This window comes from Zea mays, chromosome 3 (genome assembly GCF_902167145.1).
Source record: "Zea mays cultivar B73 chromosome 3, Zm-B73-REFERENCE-NAM-5.0, whole genome shotgun sequence".
NCBI lineage: Eukaryota > Viridiplantae > Streptophyta > Magnoliopsida > Poales > Poaceae > Zea > Zea mays.
This window is the reverse complement of record NC_050098.1, coordinates 57,345,504-57,369,149: the sequence shown is the minus strand read 5'-3', so window position 1 is coordinate 57,369,149 and position 23,646 is coordinate 57,345,504.

Genomic DNA, 23,646 nt, shown 5'->3' with positions numbered 1-23,646 from the left:
GAGTTATGTGAAAGCATGTTAGAAACTAGAGTGTGGCGGGTAACTGTGTTCGTGTGGTGAATAATATATCAGTAGGTATTGTTGGTGTCATTAGCAAGTGGGATGATTTCGGTTGTGCGATAAATTTTGAAGGGCGAAGAACATGTGTAGTATGTCGATCAAGTTAACTGATAAGTTCCGTAAATATGCTTGTGATGCTTGTATGTGCTAGATAAGATCGATGCCTTGCTTGTCAATTATTGCGTTCCATTCCCATTAGATAAATAAATATCTTGTTAATTGATTAGAGGTTTTATATGAGCGTTATTGCAGCCTAATAATTTTTGGAAGCGAGTAGCGTTCATAAGTCGGTCCTTGTTAAAATTGAAGAACAATCAGATAAGATATGCACATAAGTGCTTTAGGTCCTTCAGTAGCCAATGTAAGTTTTATGGAGTTTTATGCGATGTGTTAATGCCTCTATGTTAGACCTCCTAAAATATGGTGTTTTAAGTGACTTATGTGTTGTCCAGTTTAAGTTGAGAAAAGGTTAAGAAACATTAATTAACCTGCTCCCACCCATGTTTTAAGTTGCAATGTCTAAATGGGTTGCTAAGTCTTATGCTGTGATTAGCCAACTCATGTAAGTAAGAGTTAGTTGCGTAAGTGATTGTTGTACATATTGTGTCTCGAATTGAGATAATAACGGGTTAGCAGACTTGTTAGATGGTTTGGGTTAAGTCCGTAAATGCGATGAATTGCCTGTTGTAGTCTAAATACATATGGTTGTGATCGCGGGTAAAAATTAGTAGTGCTCATGTGATATCTAATTTAAAACACAAATTGTTGGGTGATTATCGTGAAGAATGCGTTGCTAATTGGTTGTAGTAATTTTAGTGCACTAAATGACTTGAATAAAATTGGCAAGTCGACTTGTTGGTTCTAATTGATTGTCTTAACTCGAATAAATAGTAAAGTGTTAGAGTAATTCAAGTCTCTCGAACGCGGCGATTCTTGAAGTAAATAGACGCTGAATTTTATTAATTGTTGTTTTGGGCTGCACGCACTGTTTTAGTTGTGCTGTATGTTTGATGAACCAAATTATGTTTTCTGTAGATATGTGCTATAGAAAAGTGATAGGTAACTTTATTATCTTGCTGGTGTTAAAATTTGACAGCCATAGGTCAAACAGTTTAGGAGTTATGCGTTTTACAAATTCAGTAACTGAATCTGTCCAAATTCTCTACAGATTTCAGAAACTGCATTGTTTGTTCAATTTATTGTTGCAATCTGTTAATGGTCGTTATAAGAAAGTTATAGATGCTTTTCTGATCTTGCTTGTGTTAAAATTTCATAACCACAGGCCTGATAGTTTAAGAGTTATGAATTTTACAAACTGCTTGCTGTGTTCTGTCCACCGTCAGAACAGATTTCGAAAACTGTGTTGTTTGATTTAGTTAAACATTGAATAACTTCTTGGTGATTATAAAAGTTATGTAGTGCTTTTTCTGAGCTTTCCAAAAAGTCTTAGATCACTCTTTTTGGTGGTCTGAAGCTTAAGTTATGAATGTTTCAAATATGAAGACTGAATCTGTCTAGTTCTGGACAACAAAGTCTTTTAGTGATGTTTATCCTTAGTTAAATATTGAATCACCTTGAGATGTTTATAAATAATTTGTAGAACATTTAATTAGATTTCCAGAAAGTCTAGGATCACTTTGTTTGGATATCTGAATCTTTAGTTGTAAATTTTTGAAGCTGCAAGTCTGAATCTGTCCAAATCTGGACAGAGCTGCTGTGTTTGCACAATTCGACCTTGCTAAGAGTCTAATCATATTGAGATGATAATACAAAATTGTAGAACACTTTCTAAGCTTTCCATAAAGTCCTAGTTTAATATTTTTGAACTAATCATTGAAAAGTTATGATCAAAACAAGTGACTGTTGTATTGCTGTCCAAAAATTCTGCTAGTGCCTATTTGATTGTTAGTTCACCCATTTGGATAAAAATGGTTGGTTAGCACTAAATTAATATAGACTTGCCATGACTAAGCTAGAGATGATATGTGTGTTTAGTTTTATATGTTCCTTTCTCTAGTTGATTGCGATATAGGAGTTCCATAGACATTGACGCTTGTGTCCTCTATTGAATTTGTATTGTCAGGTGATGCTGGTGCGCGATCAATAGGAGAACTAATGAAAAGTCATGTCCAAAAAAAATGCGCGTACTTGTGATGTCGTAGTTACGTTGCGTAAATAAATAAATTGTTGTTGCCTTTTCAATGGTGTTAATGTTGAACGCCGATAACGTACGAATAGCTAGCGCTTACGTATAGTCGTTGCGGTGTCTTACTAATTAGTGTTTAGTTCGCTATCATGTATTGGAATATCTTGTGATAATTTTCATTATATTCATACATGTGCATCCTGTATCTCATTTAGGACCGAGAGATGACGATCATGCAGTGAGGTGGTGCCGACCACAAGATGCAGATGGTGGACGACCTGAAGAATGTTTGACATAACCAGTAGATGCTCGCCAAGTGAGTACCTCCCCCAGCAAACACTATCTAAGTGTTAAATTAAAGGCAAGCCCCGGTTTTATGCATAACCTGTTCTATATGATATTTTACTACACTTAATGTTTGTAGGTTTGTATTGTGCACTTAAGTGTAGGAGTTGATTGAAACCCTAGTTGCATGAACTCAGGAATCCTTGTTGAGATGGATACTAGTATGCTAGGTCGAATAGCTGCTTTGCTAAATAGGGATCTCGGTAGAAGTCGAGTGATTTTTCTAGCACTCGCACGAGTCAGGAATTGATTGTATCCATTTTGATATCATAATGATGGTGGTCTGTGGACAACGGTCCATGGGGATGCGTTGTCTACGAGACGGAAATTAGAATAAGGATTATGGTGTGGTACCGTGTGTCAAGCGTTTGAACGTACTAAACATATGCCGAGAAATATGGTAAATCGGTAAGCCTAGTACCTGAGTGAACCTGCCCGCAGACTTTACCCCTCACGCGACCTGAGACGTGGTCTCCCATTCCGGTTATGGTGGGTACAAGTGCGGTCACTGCACGACGGCAGTCGGGGTCAGTGAGGCATTGTACGCCAAGGCGGTGAGCCCTGATCTGTTGCCAGGGAATCGATGGGGACGGTTGATGTGTGTGGGGACGGAGTGCCCCTACATGTCGTGTGTTTAGGTTTACCTTGCAAGGTTTAAAAACTCGATTCGAATCGTCTGCTTCTCGCAGCTAATGAGACTGCTTGATCCATGCTGCTACATTGAGTAATAAGTGGAAATGAGTTGACTGGCAAAAAGGTTGATTGCTTAAAAATGTTTGATATCATGTATGAGTAGCTAGGTACTCATCTAGTTTAAAAGGATCGTACTAAAACTTGAAAAGCTAAAACTTGACTTTAGACTCAGCTAGTGCTTTTGGCAACCAAACCCCTCAGCCAAACAGCTGCATGTCTAGAGGTAGAGGAGTAGACTCCTCACACCGGGTAAGTCTAGTTGAGTATTAGTATACTCAGCCTTGCTTGTGACACAATTTTTGCAGGTACTCCTTAGGATGATTGGTTGTTGGTGTGGCTTGGCCTTCATCCCTGCCACCGGGATAGATGGTCGAGAGGGTTATTGCTTCCGCAGGAGAGGACCAGGAGGAGTAGCGTGGCCAGGCTTCGCCATGTTACTCGGTTTTCTCTGTTAGTTATTTCCGCTGCATTAAAATTTATGGTTATTATTTCTGAAACTCCGATAATGTAATCACTAATGATACTTATTAAATTTGTGGTATTATGTTTTATTGTATTTCTCTGTGCCTCACCTTCGTGTGACCTAGTGGTATTCGATCCTGGTAAGTGGCTTTATTAGACTAGATCCGAGGGACTGACGGGTTATTCCTGTTTAAGTGTGTTGCTGCCCTAATGGGTGCGACTTGGGCACTTAAGCTGGAATAATTCGGGCGGTTCCGCCACATCTCCGACGCTGCCCGGGCCTGGCTGGAGCATCTGCCACCCGCTTAGATCTCCAACTGGGATGACCTGGTCAGGGCCTTCGCTGGAAACTTCCAGGGCACGTACGTGCGCCCTGGCAACTCTTGGGATCTCCGAAGCTGCCGCCAGCAGCCAGGGGAATCCCTGCAAGAGTACATCCGACGGTTTTCGAAGCAGCGCACCGAGCTGCCCAACATCACCGACTCGGATGTCATCGGGGTGTTCCTCGCCGGCACCACTTGCCGCGACCTGGTGAGTAAACTGGGCCGCAAGACTCCCACCAAGGCGAGCGAGTTGATGGACATCGCCACCAAGTTCGCCTCTGGTCAGGAGGCGGTCGAAGCTATCCTCTGGAAGGACAAGTAGCCTCAAGGACGCCAGCAGGAAGACGTCCCCGAGGCATCCGCCCAGCGGGGCACGAAGAAGAAGGCCAAGAAGAAGGCGCAAGCAAAGCGCGACGCCTCTGACGCGGATCTCGTCGCTACTGTCGAGCACAGGAACCCATGGAAGCCTCCCGGAGGGGCCAACCTATTCGACAAGATGCTCAAAGAGTCGTGCCCCTACCACCAGGGTCCCGTCAAGCACACCCTTGAGGAATGTGTCATGCTTCGGCGCTACTTCCATAAGACCGGGCCCCCGGCGGGAGATGGCAAAGGCCAAGACAACAACAAGAAAGAGGGCGACAAGGAAGAGGAGTTCCCCGAGGTCCACGGCTGCTTCATGATCTACGGTGGGCAAGTGGCGAACGCCTCGGCTCGGCACCGCAAGCAAAAGCGCCGGGAGATCTGCTCGGTGAAGGTGGCGGCGCCAGTCTATCTAGACTGGTCCGACAAGCCCATCACCTTTGACCAAGGCGACCACCCCGACTGCGTGTCGAGCCCAGGAAAGTACCCGCTCATTGTCGATCTCGTCATCCGCAACGCCAGGCTCACCAAGGTCCTCATGGACGGAGGCAGTAGCCTCAACATCATCTACGCCGAGACCCTCGGGCTCTTGGAGATCGACCTATCAACGATTCGGGCTGGTGGGGCACCCTTTCACGGGATCGTCCCCGGAAAGCGCGTCTTGCCCCTTGGGCAACTCGATTTGCCCGTCTGCTTCGAAACTCCCTCCAACTTCCGCAGGGAAACCCTCACGTTCGAGGTGGTCGGGTTCCGAAAGGACCTACCACGCGGTGCTGGGGAGACCGTGCTACGCCAAGTTCATGGCCGTCCCCAACTACACGTACCTCAAGCTCAAGATGCCAGGCCCCAACGGGGTCATCACCGTCAGATCCACGTACCGACACGCGTACGAATGCGACGTGGAGTGCGTGGAGTACGCTGAGGCCCTCGCCGAGTCCGAGGCCCTCATCGCCGACCTGGAGTGCCTCTCCAAGGAGGTGCCTGATGCGAAGCGCCAAGCCGGCAACTTCGATCTGGCTGAGGCGGTTAAGTTTGTCCCTCTCGACCCCAGCAACGACGCCTGCAAGCAAGTCCGGATCGGCTCCGAGCTCGACCCCAAATAGGAAGCAGTGCTCGTCGACTTTCTCCGCACGAACGCTGAAGTTTTTGCGTGGAGTCCCTCAGACATGCCCGGCATACCGAGGGATGTCGCCGAGCACTCACTGGATATCCGAGCCGGCGCCCGACCCGTGAAGCAGCCTCTGCGCCGTTTTGACGAAGAAAAGCGCAGAGCCATAGGCGAGGAGGTCCACAAGCTGATGGCTGCAGGGTTCATCAAAGAGGTATTCCATCCAGAATGGTTAGCTAACCCTGTGCTTGTGAAAAAGAAAGGTGGGAAGTGGAGGATGTGCGTAGACTACACTGGTCTAAACAAAGCATGTCCAAAGGTTCCCTACCCTCTGCCTCGCATCGATCAAATTGTGGACTTCACTACTGGGTGCAAAACCCTGTCATTCCTCGATGCCTATTCAGGTTATCACCAAATCAAGATGGAAGAGTCCGACCAGCTCGCGACTTCTTTCATCACACCTTTTGGCATGTACTGTTATACTACTATGCCATTTGGCTTGAGGAATGCAGGTGCAACATACCAAAGGTGCATGAACCACGTGTTCGGAGAGCACATCGGCCGAACGGTCGAGGCTTACGTCGATGACATCGTTGTCAAGACGAGGAAAGCCTCCGACCTCCTCTCCGACCTTGAAACGACATTCAAGTGTCTGAGAGCGAAAGGCGTGAAACTCAATCCTGAGAAGTGTGTCTTTGGAGTCCCCCGAGGCATGCTCCTAGGGTTCATCGTCTCCGAGCGGGGCATCGAGGCCAACCCGGAGAAAATCGCGGCCATCACCAACATGGGGCCTATCAAAGATTTGAAAGGAGTACAAAGGGTCATGGAATGTCTTGCGGCTCTAAGCCGCTTCATCTCGTGCCTCGGCAAAAAAGGCCTGCCCTTGTACCACCTCTTAAGGAAGGCCGAGCACTTCACTAGGACCCCCGAGGCCGAGGAAGCCCTCGGAAACTTAAAGGCGCTCCTTACAAACGCGCCCATCTTGGTGCACCCCGCTGCGGGATAAGCCCTCTTGATCTATGTAGCCGCAACCACTCAGGTGGTCAGCGCCGCGATCGTAGTCGAGAGACAAGAAGAAGGGCATGCACTGCACGTCCAGAGGCCGGTCTACTTCGTCAGTGAAGTGCTATCCGAGACCAAGGTCCGCTACCCACAAATTCAGAAGCTACTGTACGCAGTAATTCTGACGCGGCGAAAGTTGCGACACTACTTCGAGTCTCATCCGGTGACTGTGGTGTCATCCTTCCCCCTGGGGGAGATCATCCAGTGCCGAGAGGCCTCGGGTAGGATAGCAAAGTGGGCAGTGGAGCTTATGGGCGAGACAATCTCGTTCGCTCCTCGGAAGGCCATAAATTCCCAAGTCTTGGCGGACTTCGTGGCTGAATGGGTCGACACCCAATTGCCAACAGCTCTGATCCGACCGGAACTTTGGACCATGTACTTCGATGGGTCGCTGATAAAAACGGGAGCAAGTGTTGGCCTGCTCTTCATCTCACCCCTCGGGAAACATCTCCGCTACGTGCTGTGCCTCCATTTCCCGGCGTCAAATAATGTGGCCGAGTACAAGGCTCTGGTTAATGGGTTGTGCATCGCCGTCGAGCTAGGGGTTCGGCGCCTCGACGCTCGTGACGACTCGCAGCTTGTCATTGACCAAGTCATGAAGAACTCCCACTGCCGCGACCCGAAGATGGAGGCCTACTGCGATGAAGTTCGACGCCTGGAAGACAAGTTCTATGGGCTGGAGCTCAACCACATCGCTCGACGGTTCGGGCATCGGCAGAGGGAGCAGCAGCACCCTCGGCGGAACCTGGCCCAGCCTCGGACGGTGATACGGGCAGAAGGATCTCCACCTCGGAGGAGGACGCCAGCACCACGCTTGGGCCCTCACGGTACGTCAGGTTCTCCGTAAGGGTTCCGGCCCGAGCGGACGCCTCGGCTGGTCGCTCCGTAGCCTCAGCCAGCTGTCCCCCGAGGACCTCAGCCCGGCTCACGATCTCGGCAGCATGACTCCGGGGTTGGTCCCGCTAGCGGACAACTTGGCCAAGCTCCTGCCGCCACCGCTGCACCTCCTCGGCCAGGGAAGCCACGTGCTCCTGGGCCGACGAAGCCTCTTTTCGAGCCAACTCCGCCTTCTGTCCACGCCGACGTCGCTGCCTCTAGCTCCAGCTCATCGCAGAGCGGCCAAAGGTTCTAAAACTGAGCAAGAGAAGCCTTGAGCGGCAAGGCCGACCGAGCCGAGGGACTCCTACGCCTCCGGGATACGGATACCTCACTCGTCACCTTCCGCGCAAGGCAACTCACGCTCGGTTAAGCGGTTCAGCTAGCCGACAGGCGAGTCCTAGTGCTCGAAATGAGGAAGAAACACGGCTTCACGCCCAAATACCCAGATGTTCAGGCCTCGACAGCCACAATGAACAAACACCCGTACTCAGGGTGCCATTACAAACGGGACTCCGGTTCCACTCCCGCGGGTATGAACAACCTCTACACCGGAGGGCCTCGGGACAACAAACTCCGGGTGGCTCGCCGGCGACCGCTGCACCAACAGCGCGGCAACGACCTCCGTCTCGGGCGGCAAGACAGCTGCAGCGACGGCCTCATGGCAAACGCTGTTGCTGAAAGGCCCTCGTTCACGTCCCCTCACGGGGGACGAGAACCAGCCATTAAAGCCAAAGTGCCGGAGGCCCGGAGCGCAGGAGGCACTGACGGTCTCGCCGGCGGAAGCAGCCACCGATGCGATGGGAAGCCTCTCCAGCGGCAACCACCACCTCAGCACCGACGACAGCGGCCACCTGCCCACCAACACCGCACCAGCGAGCGGCGGCCGCCCCAAAGCGCACCGGCAGGTCCTCACTCCCGTTCTCACCACGAGAATGAGAACGGGACCGTCCCAGAACACAAGTATCACCCTCATGGCATACGACGTGTTGTGTGACCCCCGGTGCAGCCGGCCACAGTCGCCCGGACGAAGGACGGAATGCTGCACCCTGGCTAGGCAGCAGTAGTTCGCCTTCCCCCGCATGGCTGGAGGACGCCTCCTCCATAGAGCTGGAGGATGCCCTTCTCCCCCGAATTCTGGACGAAGAAGCGGGTCACCGGCCCATGCGGAGGCAGGCCCCGACCTGCCCCGCCCTCCTCTCCAGCTCAGATGATGAAGATCCTTGAAGCTGAGGGCGGGGCAGAGGCTGCAGCCCGGCTTGCTTCTCCCCACCACCGAACTGGTGGTCATCATCTTGGATGACCATTGGTGAGGGAATGCAGCCGGGCTGCATGATGAAAATCCTTGAAGCCGAGCGATGGCTTAAGGGTGCCAACCCCCGCGAGGTCGCGCTCCTCCAACAGCAGCAAGACGAAGGCAACGCGGGTGGCCCCCATCCGGGGGCTCGGAAGGTGGAAGGGCGCAATGCATGAGGGGAGTGCGGAGGCATGTGCACCACCCAAGGGGTCGACCCCCTTTTTAAAGGCGGCTCTCCCCACTCGCATCCCAAGCGTCGCGAGCAAAGTCTTCACCGACGTGCTCCAGGGTCCTCCCCCTACGACACGGGGGCTGGGTCCCCCACGTCATGCAAGCTGACCCGAAATGGAAGAAGCCAAACCACCGCGCACAGAGCATGTAACCGCCCCGCGGTTACAAGCACTCCTCCATCCTCGCCGAAACCAGCGGTCGAAAGGGCGGACCGCCATGCAGGAGGTGTGCAGCCGCACCACAGTTGTGCACCCTTTCGGCTTCATCGCTTCCGGTGGGTCAGCGTGAAGGCCCGGGCCCACATGTCATGCAACCGGCGCAACGGTTACAGCGTGCAAGGAAACCACACCGCCACTCACGCCAATGCCGCGTCTTCTCGACTGCGGAACCAGTACCGCGACTCGAGGCAACCCTGCGCATGGCTCAACAGTGCCAATCGAGCGCAACGATCACGGGTCAGTCAGCCACGGGAGGAGGCGCGACGGTTGATATGGCCAAAAGTGGACCGGCAGTAATGGCGGCAGCAGACGAGCGGAAGCAGCGGTCAAATCGCCTGCAGGCTCGCGTCCCCTCCTGAAGCGGCAGGTGAGCCCTCTCCCCTGGCGTAAAGACGACGCGCCCGTGTTCCGTTCCTCGAACGGCTCGCGCACGCGGCCACCCCGCGAATCGCCCGTCCTGTCGCATTAACTCCTCGGTAGGGCAAGCGACACCTTTGGCAGGCGAAGCGGGCGTCGTTTTGCCTCTGCCATGATGACCGCGTCAAAAAAGGTGCGCCATGCCATTTAAATTCATATCCTTTTCCTCTTCCCCTTTCTCTCTCTTGCTAACAGGGACCGGGAAAGGGGATACTTCAAAAGGGATCCTTCTCCGTGAAGGAAGCGGGGCCCCGAGCCCTCCTACTGATCAGGGGTTCGAAGGCTGGCCCCTCGGTAGGGTTCGACAGCCGCCCCAGAGCACTCGGGCTCCAAGCTCATTACTGATCAGGGGTTCAAAGGCTGGCCCCTCGGAAGGGTTCGACAGCCGCCTCAGAGCACTCGGGCTCTGCGCCCACTACTGATCAGGGGTTCGAAGGCTGGCCCCTCGAAAGGGTTCGACAGCTGCCCCAGAGCACGCAGAGCGAGGGATGACCCTGGGTACGTCTGTTACATGGCCGAGGCTCGGGCTACGCTCCAGAGGTACCCTAGGACATTTTCGAGACCAGCAGGAGCGATTTTGTAACGGAATCCCACTAGAGGGAGGCATCGAGCCCTCGGACCCTATCGAATGGGTCCGGGTCTGGCAAATCACCTGCATGTACTTTTGGAGCGCGCCTCTGGCCACTAGCCGACCCTTATCGAACGGGGCACAGGCGTCCACTCGGATCACCCGTTAGCAACTCACTGGAGACACCATGTTCGGCGCCCCCCGAGGGCAACATGGCGCTTTCCCCCACCCCCTTCCTCCTTGCGGAAAGGCGACGAAGGGGCATACAATAAAAGTCGAGACAGTCCTTGATCATCCTCTCGCTCCGTGCAGAGGCTCGGGGGCTGCTCTCACAACCCGACTACGGCCAAACCGTTGCCAGCGTCAACAAACCAGCCTAAAAACTCGGAACCTGACCATGCACCCGGGCTACAACCAGGCCGCATGAGGGAACAACAAGGTCGGTCGAAGCATCACGAAAAGCATTAAGACCTCAGAGGAGTCAAACCACTCCTCCGAGGCCTTGGGGGCTACACCCGGCGGGTGCGCTCGCGCGCACCCACCGAAACAAAGTATAACCGAGGAAGGCCGGTCCCCTCGCAAAAAGTGCGGCAAAGCCTCCAAGCGAGTACCAACACTCCCTTTGAGGCTCGGGGGCTACTGTCGGGTACCGTAATTAGGGGTACCCCCAACACTCCTAAACACGGCTGGTAACCACCATCAGCACAAGCTGCAAAGACTGATGGGCACGATTCAGGTCAAGGCTTTGTCTACCCGAGGGGCGCGATCTCGCCTCGCCCGAGCCCAGCCTCGTGCGGGAACTGTAGTCCCGGACGAAGTTACGTCTCGCCCGAGGGCCTCCTCAGGCAGTGGGCACACCCTCGGCACGCCCGAGGCCCAACTCAAGCAGGCTTCGTCGAGAAGCAACCTTGGCCAAATCACCTCTCCAACCGATCGTATCGCAGGCGCATTCAATGCGAGGATCGCCTGACACCTTATCCTGACACGTGTGCCTCAGTCGGCAAGGTCGAAGTGACCGCATTCACTTCGCCCTTTCACTGACCGACCTGACAGGAAAACAGCGCCGCTCGCCCCGCTCTGACTGCTGTGCCACCCACCAGGGTGAGGCTGACAACAGCCAAGTTCAGCCTCAGGCGCAACAGGAAACTCCGCCTCGCCCGGCCTCAACCTCGGCCTCGGAAGGTGGTCTCCGCCTCGCCCGACCCCAGGGCTCGGCCTCAACCTCGGCCTCGGAAGGTGGTCTCCGCCTCGCCCAACCCCAGGGCTCGGCCTCAACCTCGGCCTCGGGAGGAATCGTGTCCTCGCCGACCCCGGCCTCGGCATCAGGAGGAGTCTCTGCCTCGCCCGACCTTGGGCTCGGACCAACCGCGCCACGGGGGATACATCATTACCCTACCCATAGCTAGCTCAGACTACGGGGGAACAAGACCGGTGTCCCATCTGTCTCGCCCCGGTAATAAGTAATGATGGCTCCCCGTGTGCGTCCATGACAATGGCGGTTCCCAGCCCCCTACGGAAGTAAGGAGACGTCAGCAAGATCCCAGCAGCACCGACAGTTGTGCCCCTACAGGGCTCAAGCACTTCTCTGACGGCCACGTTATCGCCTACGCAGGGCTCAAGCACTTCTCCGACAGCCACGTTGGCATGTACACAGGGCTCAGGCACTTCCCTGCCAGACACGTTAGCGCCTAGCTACACCCCCCATTGTACACCTGGACCCTCTCCTTGCATCTATAAAAGGGAGGTCCAGGGCCTTCATGCGAGAGGGTCGCGCGGGAGAACGAGCTAACGAACAGGCTCACTCTCTCTCTCTCTCTCGCGAACGCTTGTAACCCCTATTACGAGCACACCCCCCTGGCGTGGGGTAACACGAGCCGCATTTTCCCCCTTGTGTTCCATCTTGCGCCAACCCATCTGGGCTGGGACACGCAGCGACAAATTTACTCGTCGATCTAGGGACCCCCCGAGGTTGAAACACCGACAAATATTTACGTTTGGACCCCCAGAAATTTTATATGCAACTTTGGACCCAAAGCTCGGCGCCATGGGATGTGGCGCCGAGATAACACATCTCGGCGCCCTGATCTGTGGCGCCGAGCTGGCTGACGCGGCAGCCAACGTGGCGCCTAGCTCGGTGCCACAGGTCTTGGTTCTTGCGACTTGTTCGGATCCATGTCGTAGGCTCTGGTCGCGAGGTTGGTGTCATATCTGACAGACACCAAGGTATTCTTAATGCAGTGCAAGAGCAGATTCCTGGCTATGCACCCATGCACCACAGATGGTGCACTCGACATCTAGCAGAAAATCTTCTTCGAAAGGATCGTAGCAAGGCTAACTTCCCCTTTTTGAGGAGGTATGTCGACAGTTGGAGGTTTCGTTTTTCGGGGATAAGTTGAAGGAACTAAAAGATGCAACAAATGCTGAAGGTAAGAACTGGATTGCTGAGGGAACCGCAAAAATGGACAAGGGCCTACGACGAAGGTGGCTGGAGGTTCGAGTTCCAGACTAGCAACATGGATGAGTCATTTAACAGTATGCTCAAGGGTATACGCGGCATGCCAGTCAATGCTATAGTAACAGTCACTTTTTATAGGCTCGTGGCTAGGTTTAATGATAGACACGCACACGCCAAGGCAATGCAGACGCGAGGGCAGAGATGGGCACCTAAACCAACATCACACCTTAATAATGCAAAGGAACGTGCCCATAGACATGAGGTACAATGCTTTGATGAGGAGTTGGGTAAATACGAGGTAACAACACTAGGCGGCATAACTTCCGACGGTGAGGTGCGGCCTTCGAGGACACATGTCATGTTACTTGTTGCATACTCGTGCGGTTGTGGTAAACCTAGACAGTACCATTTTCCATGTTCTCATTATGTTGCGGCCGCACGTCATCGTAACTTTGCATTTGAGAGCAGAATACCTTCGGAGTTCAGTGTGGAGAGCTTAGTACGTACCTAGAGCCCTCGTTTTGAGCCATTTCTTGATGAGTCACAATGGCCAACGTACACCGGTCCGGTATACGTTGCTGATCCAGCGCATCGATGGGACAAACGTGGTAGTAGGAAAAGGAGCCGGTGCAACATGGTTATGGATCAGGTTTCCGGTCGCAGTAGGAGAGGTCGAGTGTCCCCCTTTCTCATGGATCCAGAGTAGAATGAATGTAGGAAATGCGGGAGACTTGGCCACAACTCACGTACATGCATTTGGACACTTAGTCAGGTGTGATACATTTTAATATTTTATTGTACACAACTTTTATTGTAATATGTCGATGTTTTTGTTACACTTAGTACACAACTTTTATTGTACTATGCCAATGTTTCTAATATTCTTACTAACCTTGATATCTTAATTTGCAGGATGGCGCAGTTCCACTTGCTGGGCTCTCACTACGACGAGCACCACAGGGGCTGTCTCACCGCAAAGGGAGAGGTAATATTTTGCACATATATTAAATTTTCGAATTAATATATGCGACGTATATTTCACTAATGAAATTACTTTGATTGCTAAGTGTTTCCCATTCTACTGGTTCGGACCCACGACCGGTTTCTGGAGGAGATGAGGTACGATGATAGGTACACTCCTCTCCTAGAGAGGGCTGGCTTGGACGTCATATCGATCCAGGTTCGCCGTGGACTGCCCACTTTCAACCCAGCGGCGTTGACAGCGCTGGTCGACAGGTAAAGACTTCTCTAATTGTTTAACTTTTACAATAATCACATCTACTTTGCATACTAATGATTTTGTATTCGTTTGTCTTCCAATAGGTGGCGGCTAGAGACTCACACTTTCCACCTTCCCTGCGGTGAGATGACAGAGAACTTCAGACAGTACTACGCTTTTGTTACTATTAGTGAGTATGAATGTTTAAAGGAAAATTGTTTATTTGTATGTTCTAACATATGTCTGTAACTCATCTTTCAATTACAGAGGGTATCACGTCGTCGTCGTGCAGCGGCTCGTTGTGGATGCCGGTCTCTAGCGAGCGTTGACATGCAGCTGCCTGTGCCTCCTATGCAGCCGGACGTTCAGCATCCCATTTGTGCAGTTGGACCATCTATAGCTGGACTGAGCTCCTCACGATCGACGCGGGATACGTTTGAAGACGTGGCCCACGACGACGAGGACGACGACGACGACGAACACGACGACACTGGCGCCACAGGTCAGGAGGAGATTGGACCATCACGGTTGCAGGATGCTCCTACAACTCAGCCATCACAGCTGACACCATGTAGAAGGCGTCCACGTGACCCTTACACTCCAGGCACCGACACTCTTGGGGCCAAGGGCAAAGGTAAGACTAGGAGGAAATGAATACTATGTGATGTTGGTCTTATGCTGAAAACTTTGTGATTTGGACTCATGCTGGAAACGTTGTAATGTGAACGATGTATTTTGGACTATGTTTTGTGGACATTGTATGAAGCACTATGTCATGTGGTTGTTTTTATATTCTCTGTTATTTTGTGATGTATTGTATGTTGAAATGTGGTGATGTCTTATAATATGTGATTATTTGAACTGTGGTTGTTAATAAAACAAGGGGAACTCTTTCGAAAATTTTTTGTGAATTGTAAAAAACATGACAAGCAATAAGTAACTCATCTTCGGAATTCTAAACTATTGTGGATATGCAAGTAGAGTTCTAAAATATTTTGGATATGAAAGTACTACATAACAGGCTACAAGTTTCTTCAATCAGAATCACAATCAATAAGTAACTCATCTTTGGAGTCATCTGTCGCGCAATCCTCAACGACAACCTCATTCCACTTGTTGCGTTGTCCTGCATCACACTTGTCAATAGTTCTCTTATAATAATTGGCTTCTGCTTCATCTACATCTTGGGAGAATAGCTCATCCTCAGCCTTAGCCTCAGCCTCATCAGACTTCTGCTTGTAATAAGCCGCCTCTACCTCTTCGGCGGCCTGAGACATAAACTCGTCCTCTTCCTCTTTAGCACGTAATCCTGCCTCAGCTAGTGCGATGAGCTCACTCAACCTTGATGTGTCGTCCTCCTCTTCTCCATGTAATCCTGCCTCTGCGAGAGCGATAAGCTCACTCAACCTAGATGTGTCGTCCTCCTCCTCCTCCATCAGCTCAACCGTCGCCATTTTTTCCTGAACATATCTTGCATGCGCCTCATCGGCCAAATAGTTTACGCCACATCCAATCTCTGCAAATATAATGAGAAAAATAAGTTAGCAAAGTCAGGATAAATAAATTGTACAAACAAAATTATAGTATCATTTTTCTCACTCACTTCCCTTGAGATGATCAGCAAGATTATCCAACATCTGTTTCTCGGCTCGAGCCGCTTCCCATTCTCTTGCATCATGTGCTCTCTTCTCATCTGCCGCCTTCAACCTCCTATACTCTGCACGCTTCGGGCTGTCATAAAAGGCATATTTCGCGTACCTACGCATGTCGCGTATGCGATCGTTAATGTACGAATCGACGAGCTGAGATCCACAACGCATCTTCTGTCCCATTAGTCTCTTGGACTCTATTGTGCGCATCACCTCTCCTTTGTCGTCGTAACTCTCCCAACTGCATTTTCTCGTCTCCTACAAAAAAAATAGTAAGTACCGGTATAACATTACAGCTGGTGCAAAAAAATAAATAAATACCAACCTCATCGTAATCGACCATATGTCCACAAAAATATCCAACACCAAGTTCGGAAGGAACTAATCCATACTTAGCTTCAATACCACATTTGCAGAGTACTTGATCAAACTTCAACTCTTCCGCCCACTGATTTTTTTCTTTTCCTTTTACCTCTGGCTCTGGCCAATGGGACAAAGGACCATACAACCACTCTCTGAAACGACACTTACACCACCCGTATGGCTGCAGAAGAATAAATTAGTAATTTATTGTAAAAAATAACTAGTTTATACATTTAGCGCATCGATGGGCTCACATAATCAATGTTCGGACACATGAACTGCTTCTCAGTGTCTTCGTTGATGACAGCACGGTCTCCACAATCGCATCGAGGCAGTGAGTCCATCCGTCTTTCTATTGCTACCTCCTTTTCCGTATCCGTCATTGGTGGAGGATTCGGAGGAGGAGGTACCCAACGCTTAAAACGCTCATGACTAGTCCTTCCACACAACCAATTAGCGAGAAGAATATATTGAGGGTCAAATTTATCAGGATCGTCGATCCACTGGAAAAAGAAACACCTCAGGTGCCCCTAAAACAATGGAATGAAGCACTATTACACATCTAGTAAATAATAAATGCGAACAAAATTAAGTCACAAGTCATAAGCTACGTATGTCAAAACCGCCACAAAGGTAGAAGCAGCGAGCAGCCATGTCTGGATGTTTGGATTGACATACCCAAGCCAGTCTGCCACAGTCACAGTTAGGCACAGGGAGTTCAGGAGGAACAGGAGCATCCTTACTAGATACGTCTGGATATAACTCCCGAGGATGACCTCTCTTCTGCCACAATGCCTCCCAGTACATGTCTTTCATCTAATAAACGATTATAATTATCACTTGTACCTAATAGGCTTTATAATAGGTTTACACAAACTATCAAATAAAATATACTCATCATATTAACGATACTATATATATTATGAGCAACATTGGAAACTAATAATCGAAAAAGTACAACCCAATATACAAAACAAATCAGTTGGACACCATACCTTGGTCTACGAAGTGTACCAACTTGAATCTTTGAATCCAGAAACTTTTGACGAAGTTTTGAAATGAGAGGAAATGTGCTGCTCTCGGCCAGCAGCGTGGCTGGTTTTATAAGCCTCCGTAGCTCGGCGCCAAGATCTGTGGCGCCGAGCTACGAGGCCACATCGCCGCCACGTCGATGCTAGGTCAGCCCTAGGCGCAGGGAGCCGTTACTGCCATGTCACAGGTCGGCGCCGAGATGTGTTACCTCGGTGCCACATCCTATGGCGCCGAGCTTTGGGTCCAAAATTGCATATAAAATTTCTGGGGGTCCAAACGTAAATATTTTTCGAAAATAGGGCTGAAAAAGAAAAAATTCGGGCTAGGTTACAAGACTTTAGACTATCTGAGTAAGGGTACGAGACCATCCACGCATGATTCGGATCGTTCGATCAAGGACACTGGACTGTCTGACAATAACCGACGCATCGCCTTAATTGATTTGGCTAATAATGCGACTGATGTTGTAGATTGGAGAACACCTTTGATTGCACACTTGCATAATCCAAGTATTGGAACAAATAGGAATATTCGATATATGGCTTTCAAGTATGTTTTAATTGATAATGAATTGTATCGTCGAACTCCTAGTGATGTCTTGCTTAAGTGCTTGGGCCCTGATGATGCTATGTTAGCTTTGGCTGAAGTACATGAAAGAATTTGTGGTACTCATCAATCAACCCCAAAGATGAAGTAACTTTTAAGGAGATCTGATTTCTATTGGCCTGACATGATAGCCGATTGTTTTAAGTACTACAAATGTTGTCATGTATGTCAGAAGTTTGGCGATTTGCAATTAGTTCCTACCACCAAACTACATCCTATTATCAAACCTTGGCTCTTTACGGGACGGGGTTTGGAATTTGAAGGAGAAATTCATCCTTCATCATCGAAAGGACATCGATTTCTATTAGTCACCATATATTATTTCACCAAGTGGACCGAAGCTACTGCTCTGAAAAACATGACATATAGGGAGGTAATTGGGTTTATAAAGAGCATATTATTCACAGATTCGACATTCCCCAGGCTGACTACAGACCAGGGAACTTCTTTCATGTCAAAAGAAGTACATGAGTTTGTTGAATTATATAAAATTAAAATGTTCAATTCATCTCCATATTATGCTTAGGTCAATGGTTAGACCGAGTCGAGTAATAGGACATTAATTAGCCTTATTAAGAAGATATCTAATCATCCTAGGAATTGGCGCAAGGTTTTGTCTAAAGCTTTATGGGCTCATAGAATATCTAAACACTATGCTACTAAAGTTTCTCCTTTTGCGCTTGTGTGTGGATAGGAAGTTGTTTTGCATGTGGAGATAAGCCTAAATGCTATCAAATTTCCTAGGTAAAATGCTATCATGATCTAATGATGGATAATATTGATGAGGTAACCAACAAGAGATTGATGTCTCTAAGAGAGACTGAGAAAGGCTAAGTCGTCATGTTGGAGATGTAGTTTGGAAGACAGTCTTGCCATTAAGGAGCAGGGACTGGAAGTTTGGCAAGTGGTCCCCAAGCTAGAAAGGGCCTTAAAGAGTTTTGAAGGTAATCTTTAGTAATGCATACATGTTGCAGACATTGCAAGGTGATGAGCTACCTAAGGCATTAAATGATCATTTCTTGAAGCAATATCATCCTAGTGTTTGGCAAGATGCTTAGAAAACAATTTTCTCACATCAAGTTATTCATAGCTTGTACCAGGTGCTTTCGGTTTTCATAGCTTCCCCAAAATGCAGGGGCATATGTTGAGCACCATTTGTGGAACCTAGGGACGGATGAACGGTCTAACCATATGGATCGGATGGTCCATGTCCCAGACGGTCCGTGGGTATAGCCTGAATGGTCCGCGATCAGATTAAATCGGGCAAGAGTCCTTATCCCGTTCATGTTTATCCAGCCAATCGCATGGGAATTTGTTGGCATACTCCTAGGAATAGGTCCAGACCTTGCCCATATATATGAAGGGGTACAACAGATTGGAACACAACACAATCAATCCAAATCAATCTATTATCATTGCCTTTACATTTATTGCCCTAGGAGTAGCAGTAATTAGCCTTTCTCATCCTCAATCTTCAGCTCTCCTCGACTCTACATCACCTAGAGACATCTTGGGTGGCCTGCCGACCCCACAACAACCCTAGGATCTTTCCTCCCTGACGGGGTCCCTCCCAGGGAGCGAGATCCATGTGCTGAAGGAGATCCCGAATCCCTCTGCGCACACGCGGACGGTCCGCCGCCCTATCACAGACGGTTCGCGGCCCTATCATGCATGGTTCACTTGTCCGCGGGAAGACTGGAGCCCCTCTGCGTAGACATGGATGTTCGTCCATCCGACGCGGATGGTCCGTGCTCCCGTGGAGAGGACCCCAAGGTCCGGCGCGCCGTGCACCAATCCTAGGGTTCGTTTGGTGATTGGCCCCAAAGCGAGCCAAAACTGAAAGTCGCCTAGAGGGGGGTGAATAGGGCGAATCTGAAATTTATAAACTTAAGCACAACTACAAGTCGGGTTAGCGTTAGAAATATAAACGAGTCCGAGAGAGAGGGTGCAAAACAAATCATGAGCAAATAAAGAGCGAGACACGATGATTTGTTTTACCGAGGTTTGGTTCTTGCAAACCTACTCCCCATTGAGGTGGTCACAAAGACCGGGTCTCTTTCAACCCTTTCCCTCTCTCAAATGGTCACTTAGACCGAGTGAGCTTCTCTTCTCAATCAAACGGAACACAAAGTTCCCGCAAGGACCACCACACAATTGGTGTGTCTTGCCTTGGTTACAATTGAGTTTGATCACAAGAAAGAATGAGAAAGAAAAGAAGCGATCCAAGTGCAAGAGCTCAAATGAACACAAATGTCTCTCTCTCTAGTCACTATTTGATTTGGAGTGATTCCGGACTTGGGAGAGGATTTGATCTCTTTGGAGTGTCTAGAATTGAATGATATAGCTCTTGTAATGTGTTGAAGGTGGAAAACTTGGATGCTATTGAATGTGGGATGGTTGGGGTATTTATAGCCCCAACCACCAAAAATGGCCGTTGGAAGACTGCTGTCGCATGGCGCACCGGACACTGTCCGGTGCGCCAGCCACGTCAGCAGACCGTTGGGGTTCGACCGTTGGAGCTCTGACTTGTGGGGCCTCTGGGCTATCCGGTGGTGCACTAGACAGGTCCTGTAGACTGTCCGGTGCGCCAACTGCGCGTGCTCTCTCCTCTGCGCGCGCAGGCGCGCATTAAATGCGTTGCAGTCGACCGTTGCGCGCGAAGTCTTGTACTCATCAAGCATGGTTCTTGCCATGTCCAATAGAGTTCTATTCTTCCTCTCCACTACACCATTTTGTTGTGGGGTGTAGGGAGAAGAGAACTCATGCTTGATGCCCTCCTTCTCAAGGAAGCCTTCAATTTGAGAGTTCTTGAACTCCGTCCCGTTGTCGCTTCTAATCTTTTTAATCCTTAAGTCGAACTCATTTTGAGCCCATCTCAAGAATCCCTTTAAGGTCTCTTGGGTATGAGATTTTTCCTGCAAAAAGAACACCCAAGTGAAGCGAGAATAATCATCCACAATAACTAGACAGTACTTACTCCCGCCGATGCTTATGTAAGCTATCGGGCCGAATAGGTCCATGTGTAGGAGCTCGAGTGGTCTATCAGTCGTCATGATGTTCTTGTGTGGATGATGAACACCAATTTGCTTCCCTGCCTGACATGCGCTACAAATACTGTCTTTCTAAAAATGAACATTTGTTAATCCCAAAATGTGTTCTCCCTTTAGAAGCTTGTGAAGATTCTTCATTCCAACATGTGCTAGTCGGCGATGCCAGAGCCAGCCCATGTTAGTCTTAGCAATTAAGCAAGTGTCGAATTCAGCTCTATCAAAATCTAGTAAGTATAGCTGACCCTCTAACACTCCCTTAAATGCTACTGAATCATCACTTCTTCTAAAGACAGTAACACCTATATCCGTAAAAAGACAGTTGTAGCCCATTTTACATAATTGCGAAACTGAAAGCAAGTTATAATCTAAAGAATCTACAAGAAAAACATTGGAAATGGAATGGTCAGGAGATATAGCAATTTTACCCAATCCTTTGACCAAACCTTGATTTCCATCCCCGAATGTGATAGCTCGTTGGGGATCTTGGTTTTTCTCATAGGAGAAGAACATCTTCTTCTCCCCTGTCATGTGGTTTGTGCACCCGCTATCGATGATCCAACTTGAGCCCCCAGATGCATAAACCTACAAAACAAGTTTAGTTCTAGATTTTAGGTACCCAAACGGTTTTGGGTCCTTTGGCATTAGATACAAGAACTTTGGGTACCCAAACATAAGTTTTGGTGCCCTTGTGTTTGTCTCCAACATACTTGGCAACTACCTTGCCTGATTTGTTGGTTAGCACATAAGATGCATCAAAAGTTTTAAATGAAATGTTATGATCATTTGATGCAGTAGGAGTTTTCTTCTTAGGCAATTTTGCACGGGTTGATTGCCTAGAGCTAGATGTCTCACCCTTATACATAAAAGCATGATTAGGGCCAGAGTGAGACTTCTTAGAATGAATTCTCCTAATTTTGCTCTCGGGATAACCGACAGGATACAAAATGTAACCCTCGTTATCCTGAGGCATGGGAGCCTTGCCCTTAACAAAGTTAGACAATCTTTTAGGAGGGGCATTAAGTTTGACATTGTCCCCCTTTTGGAAGCCAATGCCTTCCTTGATGCCAGGGCGTCTCCCACTATAGAGTATGCTTCTAGCAAATTTAAATTTCTCATTTTCTAAGTCATGCTCGGCAATTTTAGCATCTAATTTTGCTATATGATCATTTTGTTGTTTAATTAAAGCCATATGATCATGAATAGCATCAATGTTAATATCTCTACATCTAGTACAAATAGTAACATGCTCAATGGTAGATGTAGAGGGTTTGCAAGAATTAAGTTCAACAATCTTAGCACGCAAAATATCTTTGTTATCTCTAAGATCGGAAATGGAAGCATTACAAACATCTATTTCTTTAGCCTTAGCAATTAATTTTTTGTTTTCAATCTTAAGGCTAGCAAGAGAAACATTTAATTCTTCAATCTTAGCAAGTAATTTAACATTATCATCTCTAAGATTGGGAATTGAAGCATCACAAACATTTGAATCAACCTTAGCAATTAAACTAGCATTCTCATTTCTAAGGTTGACAATAGTATCATGGCAAGTGCTTAGCTCACTAGATAGTTTTTCACATTTTTCTACTTCTAGAGCGTAAGCATTTTTAACCTTAACATGCTTCTTATTTTCCTTAATTAGGAAGTCCTCTTGGGTGTCCAAGAGTTCATCCTTCTCATGAATAGCACTAATTAATTCATTTAATTTTTCTTTTTGTTGCATGCTTAGGTTGGCAAAAAGGGTGCGCAAGTTATCCTCCTCATTTTCACTAGAATTATCTTCATCACTAGAGGAAGCATATTTAGTGGAGGATCTTGATTTTACCTTCTTCCTTTTGTCGTCCTTTGCCATGAGGCACTTGTGGCCGACGTTGGGGAAGAGGAGTCCCTTGGTGACGGCGATGTTGGCGGCATCCTCATTGGAGGAGGAGTCGGAGGAGCTCTCGTCGGAGTCCCACTCGCGACACACATGGGCATCGTCGGCCTTCTTCTTGTAGTACCTTTTCTTTTCTCTCCTATTGCCCTTCTTGTCGTCGCCCCTGTCACTGTCACTAGATAGTGGACATTTTGCAATAAAATGACCAGGCTTACCACACTTGTAGCAAACTTTCTTGGAGCGAGGCTTGTAATCTTTCCCCCTCCTTTGCTTGAGGATTTAGCGAAAACTCTTGATGATGAGCGCCATCTCCTTATTGTCGAGCTTAGAGGCGTCGATGGGTTGTCTACTTGATGTAGACTCTTCCTTTTTCTCCTCCGTTGCCTTGAATGCAACTGGTTGCGCTTCGGGCGCAGAGGGACCATCTAGCTCGATGATTTTCTTTGAGCCTTTGATCATCAACTCAAAGCTCACAAAATTCCCTATTACTTCCTCGGGAGACATTAGTGTATATCTAGGATTTCCTCGAATTAATTGAACTTGAGTAGGGTTAAGAAAAACGAGGGATCTTAGAATAACCTTGACCATCTCATGGTCATCCCATTTAGTGCTCCCGAGGTTGCGGCACTTGGTTCACCAAGGTCTTCAAGCGGTTGTACATGTCTTGTGGCTCCTCCCCTTGGCGAAGCCGGAAGCGACCGAGCTCCCCCTCGATTGTCTCTCGCTTGGTGATTTTGGTCACCTCATCTCCTTCATGCGTGGTCTTGAGTACGTCCCAAATCTCTTTGGCGCTTTTTAGTCCTTGCACCTTGTTATACTCCTCTCGACTTAGAGAGGCGAGGAGTATAGTGGTGGCTTGGGAGTTGAAGTACTGGATTTAGGCAACCTCGTCCGAATCATAGTCTTCATCCCCTGGCGATGGTACCTGTACTCCAATCTCAACAACATCCCAAATGCTAGTGTGGAGTGAGGTTAGATGATGCCTCATTTTATCACTCCACATATTATAATCTTCACCATCAAACATGGGTGGTTTGCCTAATGGGACGGAAAGTAAAGGAGTACGTTTTGGAATGCGAGGGTAGCGTAGGGGAATCTTACTAAACTTCTTGCGCTCATGGCGCTTGGAAGTTACGGACGACGTGTCGGAGCTGGAGGTGGATAGCGACGAAGAGTCGGTCTCGTAGTAGACCACCTTTCTCATCTCCTTCTTCTTGTCACCGCTCTAAC